Consider the following 6,404-nt stretch of genomic DNA (forward strand, 5'->3'; position numbering starts at 1 on the left):
ACTTGATTCCTTAATGTGTCTTATTGTACTTTTTCTTTGGCTTAGTTCATGATGCCACGACAACTGTGTGCGTAGTTTTACTTCATTTTAGTTTCATCACCGTGGTGAACTTCTCTTTAAGCTAGTCTGAGAGTCCTGCATCACTCCAGTTTTTCACATCACAGGGAAAAGGGACGCATCAGCATTGATACCTCTCATTTGCTAATATTCATAAACTCGACATTTCAACTCGTAACCGCACAAAAGCACCCGTGTTTGCATTAAACGCACTCATTGGCGCTCGTTACGTGAAATGGTTAGCCTTTAATTTATACGAGCCGCCCAATCGACGTGCCGTAAAGTGAGCAGACAGATAACGGCGTCCGATTGATGGCTCCGATGGCGCCATCATCGAACACGAGGCTTGATTATTTCAATTGAATGCAGTCATCTGGAAGGGATCAGATGAGGAGGAGTTGAATACTGCTTCTGATGAAGATTTCTTTTTTGAATTAAGACCATCCACTGAACATCTTTTAATGAACTCCTTTCTTATGGTGATGTGAATGGCTGCGAATAGTACTGATGATTTTAGAATAATTAATCAATTCACACCGCCATCGTTTTGACTATTTGTGGAAATAAGGTATATTTTGGTATTCACAAACAAAATAAAATGTTAGCTTGTCGCTTTGTGGCTTCCGAGCAGTCTGGAAAGTAAACGACTTCTATGTAATGAAGGTACTTTATGCGATAGTAATATAACATAAAAAAGGTTCAAACTGACAGTGCTTGGAACATGATTTAAAACTAGAATAAGAATGAGCAGGCAAAAAACGGCGCTGTCAAAACAAAGTTTGCCAAGATATCTTCCTGAGGTACAGCGGCGGCCTTTAAAAAGTCCGGCGTGTCCTCGGCATACAGTATGACACCCGATGTGTTTTTTTTTTTTTTCGACTGCGGCAAGCATGATGAAATCCCGGCAATGTCCTGCTTGGCCCGAATGATCAATGACAAGAAAGTAGCGACGTGTCAGCGAAGGACTTGCACGGCGGCGCTAAAGGAGGACATGTACTCCCCAGAGGAACTCGTACGAGGCCTCCACTGCTCGGTCGAGGAGGTGAACATGCTCGAGCTGACGACTTGTCCAGCCATTTGTCAAACTCACCGTTTGCTCTTCTCGAAGCAGAAGTTACATTCCGGCTGCGATTTGTACTCTCCCGTCTTTTAAACACGCCAACAAAAGCCAAAACTACAGATTACAAATTACAGTAAACATTTCCTCGGTTGCGGGGGGCAATAAGCGAAAGCCGAACTTTCCTTGGCAAACAAAAATATGGCACAGCCGAACAGCGTGAGTTTACTGTCAACACATCCTGTTTTATGACTTACCTCACAATAATATCAGTCATCAAGCCCAAATATGTACATTGTAAAATGAACCTCCAGTTGTTGCTTTCTGTAGGCGTAAAATGCAGGATGAGAGAGGATTGAGACATAAAATATTAAATCACTTCCAGATCTCTTCAGCAAAAATTAGTTAAAAAAAAAATATATATATGCATTTCCCATTATGTGTTAGCATTAACATTAAGAGGCTATGTTGTTTTAGATCGCAAAAAAACGCAAGATGCATTTTTGTAGATTTTTAAAAACCAAAATAACTCTCTCTTTTGCAATGGTAAATATAAGACATGTAGTGCCCACAAGAATCCGAACAGCCTGTACATAAAAGTAGAACATACAGAAATTTCTCCTGGAAGAACCGCAATATTTTGCCACTCTGATGCAAAGAGCTGCGTCTTAAATTTTACGGCGTAGCCGAGCATTAGCGGAGGAGTCAAAATGGTGACTTGAGAAATGAAAACATTGCGTCAGAGCTTTACCTAGCTTAGCACGAGAGCTACCGGCGCAAACACCCCACTCAGTGCCTGGCTGAAACAATCTTTGTGAAGAAAAAGGTCAACCCAAAAAGAAAACCTGATGCTTTCGCCCTTTCTTACCCAACAACAAATTAGCTAACAAGTCATAATTCCGAGTCGTAATTCCGAGGTCACCGCGTCAACGGTAGAAGAAGCTAATTGGCACTGGAGCTGCGTGGCTAAGGCAGCGAGGCCGCGCTAGTAACGTGCGCAAGCACTAGTGGGTTTTAGCGTGTGAAATAACGGCCGCGGCGCGCTCATGAGGGGGGCAATTATGTCAAAGCTGTGCACATCCAAGATAACCCGCCGCCTGACTCAATCTGGCTAAGCCCCCGCGGGGTGGTGGAGGTAGGGGGGCAGGGGGTGGAAGGAAGCTCGCGGCGGCTCTGGAGAGAAGAGAATGAAGGCTCGTAAACAAGCAGCTAACAAGCTCTGCACACATGATCAGGCGTGTGCACGCTAGCCATCTGGATTACAGCGCGAATGGTTTAAAAAGCGGACCCGCGTTCGATTCATCCTCGAGAAAAATATAAAGGCGGCGCCACCTTATCTGACCTTAACCTCCAAATGAATTGAATTGTTCCCCGCTATTGAGAAATCTTTTTAAAAAGGTTTGCAAGTACCGATAGATGCCATACAATGGTGACAATGTGAAGCTCCTCAACACACTTCAACAATTCCTTCATCACCAAGATGGCACCAAAGTCATACGAAATGAGAAATTGATCGTGACAGCTCATTACAAAAAAACAAAACAAAATTGGAACTGTGGATTTGATTCATTGATGCATGCTAATGGCTATGTTAGCTTACGGAAACCACCAAAGCAATTCATTTTGATTCTCTGCAACTTGTCAGAGAACAAAGTAACATAAAGCTTCCGGTCCTCGTGGACGTGTTGTGTCGTGAGCTTCGGGTGCTATCATGTAAATGTTCAATTAGCTCTCAGCTCGGTAGAAACTTCTCATTCGTTTGCGTTATTCCAGCTAATTAGCCACTTGGCCTTGCTCCTCTTGTATCTTGGCAGCCATACCGTCAGTACGTCGGCGAGTCGAGGAAGCATGTAAAGCTGACACAAGTAATAATCTTTTGTGTGACTCTGGAGGCTAAGACGTGTCTTTTGTTTTTGTTTTGTTATGTTATGTTTGAGAACCAGGACGACTAAACAGAAGGTGAGGTCCTGATTGGGTCCTGATAACATTTCAAGCAAAAAATCATGTCCAAAATGTTCTTCGCAAAATTTTAGATGTGCCACCACGACTCTGAACATGCTATTCTCATTAAATTTCATTTATAGAGAAAGATTTAAGCAGAATAATCCACCCGTTTTTATCCATCTCAGGGGGCCGCCATTTTGTTTTACAGATGAGAAAAAATAAAATAAAATAAAACAGGCTTTTAGTCGAAAGAAATGACAAGATCTTGTCAAACTGCTCGCGATAGAATCTCCCTCCGAGGTGCAGTTGTCTGTGACGATGTTGCACGCGTAGTATGCAAATCTCAGCTGATCACAATCATCTTCAAGCGCCTTTTCCAACGAGATGATGCAACTGTGGCGGCATCCTCCTGGAAAGTCGTCGCTTTGCACGTTTGCACGAAATGCCGCGACAAATACGCTCACCTCTCCATAACCTCCCCCTCCTCCTCAGCATGTGTTATTCATGATCATTTTGAAGTCTGCTTCGCAGGAAAAAAAAAAAAAGATACATTCCAGGAGAATCCCGCACTAAAGTCGGGAACAATCAGTTTTTGGGGAAACGTGCCGGCTAAATGAATTTTGTTCCGCTGCCATTGCAACCACTTGGAGTTATCATCTAGAATAAAGTTGAAAAAAATCCCTGAAAAATTATACTGGGCTCTCTGTATTGAATACACAAAAATATGTGCATGTTACATTTTAATCGCTGTTTTAACATACAAGGTCTCACACACACACACACACACACAGACAAACTAAAAAAAATCAGTTTCTCCTTCACGAGAAAAGCCCCTTCAAAAATGATAATGGCCCCTCTGCATTCGTTACGCATAAATACGCGCATGCACATTTTAATAGCTGTTTTTACATACAAGGCCACACACACAGAAAAATACCTTGGTGAGGCAACGTCTCGCAATATAATGCAGTTTATGTGCAATCACACATTCAATTATGGTATCTCCGTCAAGGACAAGGTCGAGAAGCTGCGCAAGTGTTTTCCACAAGCCACCACTGACTTTTCATGATTCAAGTTTTTTTTTAAACATTCGGTTGAGTTGTGTAAAATATTTATTTTTTTAATGGTTCCGCTTGCTCTTATGATGGTTCCAATGTCATCGAGGGACATTTTATCACCTTTTGCTCACAGTACGTGTAAAGGAGATGTACATATTATGTATGTTTTGTTTGCACTTTCCCTCTGAGTATGGTGGGGAATGAAAGTGATTTTGCTCCACTCATGGATATATGCCACCGTGTCATCAGACAAACTAAAAAAAATCAGTTTCTCCTTCACGAGAAAAGCCCCTTCAAAAATGATAATGGCCCCTCTGCATTCGTTACGCATAAATACGCGCATGCACATTTTAATAGCTGTTTTTACATACAAGGCCACACACACAGAAAAATACCTTGGTGAGGCAACGTCTCGCAATATAATGCAGTTTATGTGCAATCACACATTCAATTATGGTATCTCCGTCAAGGACAAGGTCGAGAAGCTGCGCAAGTGTTTTCCACAAGCCACCACTGACTTTTCATGATTCAAGTTTTTTTTTAAACATTCGGTTGAGTTGTGTAAAATATTTATTTTTTTAATGGTTCCGCTTGCTCTTATGATGGTTCCAATGTCATCGAGGGACATTTTATCACCTTTTGCTCACAGTACGTGTAAAGGAGATGTACATATTATGTATGTTTTGTTTGCACTTTCCCTCTGAGTATGGTGGGGAATGAAAGTGATTTTGCTCCACTCATGGATATATGCCACCGTGTCATCAAATTCCCCAAACAATCAAGTATGTGATGCTTTTCAGAGGCTAACGCTTGTTTTTCCATCTGTCAAAATGCAATGCAGCTCTGCTTACCTTTTGGCCTTCAAGTGATAACAAGGATGTCGCATCCGTAGGGGGTATGGTGGCGCTACGTTTCTGCATGATAGTGGGAAGTATTTCAGAGAGTGTAGTCCTGCCGCCCCTTGAAAGTGGCTCTGGATCTTTACCAAGGCTATCTGCAAAGACGTGAGTCAAGATACTCCATATGGGAGGCGGTTAGTTTGTTAAAAAGCCCCATTGTTGTACCACAGTGGAGGTGCAGCAGTTGAACATCTGCTATCTTTACATAGAAAAGTCATTGAGTGTGACTCAACAGCGCCCCTGCTGGTTGCAGCCGTACAGCGCACTCCATTTCTGACCCAACTGCTTTAAGATGTGGTTGAAAAAAAAAAGATGATTCACAAACTAACGACTGCACAACTAATTGATTTCGAACGCGTGGTTGTACGTGAGTGTGTACACTACCAAATTTATGTTAATAGCGCATAACGCATCAAGCTCCTCAGTCTCTCGCGGTGCGCTTAATAAAAGAGGAATGATGCAATCAGCGCAGCCAAAATAAATAAATAAGGAAAGAGATTAAGAAGAGTCCCCACAGACGGGATCAGCGATATACAATGTGACCCCTGAACCCATAATAATGTTCTAAATTCCCGCCTGCAATCGAGAATCCCGACACCTTGCAAAATGAGTGCAGCTTTTTGCGAGGAAGTCGGCCCTTAATGAAATCTCTCAGCTTTATTATTGATTTTGCCCGCAGTACTCATGCAAATCAGCATTTGATTTGGAGGAAACAATCAACAATTTTTGGGCTCGCTCTACATTTTGAAATGCACTCTGTGTTCAGCTTCTGACGAACATACAAAGACCTATGTTTTTTTTAACTTTCTGAAATTGGTGAGTTTTCAGGCATTTGGAACAACCCCCCGCCCCCCAAAAGATGATTAATTTTGAGGACTAATAATAAATGCAGTGATTATTGTGGCGCCTTAATTGCGAAATGTGCTTGTTCTCGTTTGAGTGAAATTCCTGTCACAGTTACGTCGTCCTCATGCAAAGAGCGAGCCCCCTGAGTTGTCAGAAATCTCTTCACAGGGCCAATCTTCAAACTGGCACATCCATTTGAACCTCCCCTGCCACTTTCCGAGGAATTGCGTCTTTTCTACTTTGCACTCAGCGTGTTCACGCAATTATGTGAAATAGCCTGAAATCACCATACGAAACCAAGTCTTTGGGATCAAAATTGAACCACAATAAAAGTCCCGATATTAACCTTGTTTTTATTACTTTTCAATCCCGGATGTGTTTTGTGAGGACTTCACCACTGCGAGATGTGTTATTATTCTCATCAGTGCCCTGGCAACAGCCCCACGTGATGATGGGGAGAGCGTCTTTGAACTTCCTGAGTCTCTCGCTACCCCTGGCTCTTTTCTTTTTGGGTGGGCGGGGTGGAATGGTGGTGGTGTGGGG

Source organism: Hippocampus comes, unplaced genomic scaffold, assembly GCF_001891065.2.
Source record: "Hippocampus comes isolate QL1 unplaced genomic scaffold, H_comes_QL1_v1.1 scaffold109, whole genome shotgun sequence".
NCBI lineage: Eukaryota > Metazoa > Chordata > Actinopteri > Syngnathiformes > Syngnathidae > Hippocampus > Hippocampus comes.